Genomic DNA, 1851 nt, shown 5'->3' on the forward strand with positions numbered 1-1851 from the left:
TCTCTCTCTCTCTCTCTCTCTCTGTGTGTGTGTGTGTGTGTGTGTGTGTGTGTGTGTGTGTGTGTGTGGTATATGTGTCTTTGTATTTCTACTCCCCTCTTAATTCCCATGCCCTAAATAAACTCTATTCTACACTATACCTGTCATATGGCTGGTACCTGGGGGAAGGGATGTCTCAGCATGGGCCTGCTGAGGAGCCTCTCCCACCTCACCATTCCAGGCTCATAAAACATATACTTGGCTTTTTAAAAACACAACACTTATTTTTATAGCTTGTTATAGAAGATTTTAAAAGTCCATAAAGGTCTATAAGTTTTTGTCTGTTAATGAAAGAAGCCCTCGAGTGTGCTGTAAAATCGGGAACTTATTTATTTTTATTTACTTGCTTTATGCCCTTGTGACAGAATCTGTGAGCCTGTTGGGAGGCTCTGTTATTTATTGTTTGCTTCTTTGTTTGTTTCTTTGTTTTATTAACCAACTGAGAGTTGGCAGGTAAGTGAACCTCTATGGGGCGGGGGCTGTTGTTTTGTTTTAAGAGATTGAGGTAATTAAACTTTTAATGCTTTTAAATTTGTACATCAGTAAGCAACATCCCCACTCTTTGTATCCAAAAGTGTTGCAAAGCTATAATATTTTTAAGAAGAAAGCTTTTTTTTTTAATCTATGGATGGTCTGGCCAGGAAACCTCAGGAAAGTTGGTAGTGGAGGCCTGCTCACTGCTCCGGGAGAGGTAGCAGAACTGATGAACCGTCTGAAGATAGAGCCTGGGCCAAGGAGAACCCACACACAGCGCTTAACTGTGCCCAATGAGGAGTAGTTACAAAGCAACCAGAAGGGAGCTGAAGTCTCTACGCACTCCCGGCAAGTCTGAAATCTTTCTTTTAAATGATCTTGGTTTTAGTCATTTTCTGGGCTTTAAAAACAGTATTCTTTTATATCTTAGTTATTTTCGTCTGAACTAAAGGCTTCATACGTGGGTGCTGAGTGCTGCTGAAGAATTCTCATTTCCCTAGCAGTTCGCTGGCCTTTGAGCTCAGCTTTGTCTAGCAGAGTCTCCAAAGCAACAGCAACAGTACTCCAAATACAACAGAATTTCACAGGAGCTGGTTCCCCTTGCTCCTGTTTTTGTTTTACAAGTCTCTTTACTCCTTTCCAGTACTCAACTTCTAACATTACTGAGGTGCATAGTTTGCATAACAAAGCACACCTGGCCTTGAGGTTCTCTCAGTCCTTACCTGGAATACTCTGCCCCCAACCCTGGGTCTGAGCTGCCCTTCCCCCAGAGGCTCTTTCCTGTATAATCCAGACGTTTGCTCACTCTTGCTCCCTCCTCCCCCCTCCCCCTCCCCCTCCTCCTTCTCTCTCTGAGCATGCCCTTTCTCTTTTTCTTCCCCCTCCCCCTTATCTCTTTCCCCTTGGTGACTTCCCTAGCCTCAGTCCTTGGGGCCAGTGATCTTGCCTGAGACCAGCTTCCCAGTAAACCTAATATCATCTAATCTGGTTCATTTCACTGGCAGAGAAAAAATTTAGCAATAAACTTTTTTGAAAACCATAGAATAGCCGGGCGTGGTGGCACACGCCTTTACTCCCAGCAATCGGGAGGCAGAGGCAGGCAGATTTCTGAGTTCGAGGCCAGCCTGGTCTATAAAGTGAGTTCCAGGACAGCCAGGGCTACACAGAGAAACCCTGTCTCGAAAAAAAAAGAAAAAAGAAAAGAAAAGAAAACCATAGAATAATATGTCCAGTAATATGTCTACCATTGATCTAAATCATTCTTACCAATTTTAACTCCGTTTAGCTTTAAAGTATGATAAATTAAAGAGACATAACATTTCCAAACACTTTCAGAAT

Source organism: Mus caroli, chromosome 18 (assembly GCF_900094665.2).
Source record: "Mus caroli chromosome 18, CAROLI_EIJ_v1.1, whole genome shotgun sequence".
Taxonomy (NCBI): Eukaryota; Metazoa; Chordata; class Mammalia; order Rodentia; family Muridae; genus Mus; species Mus caroli.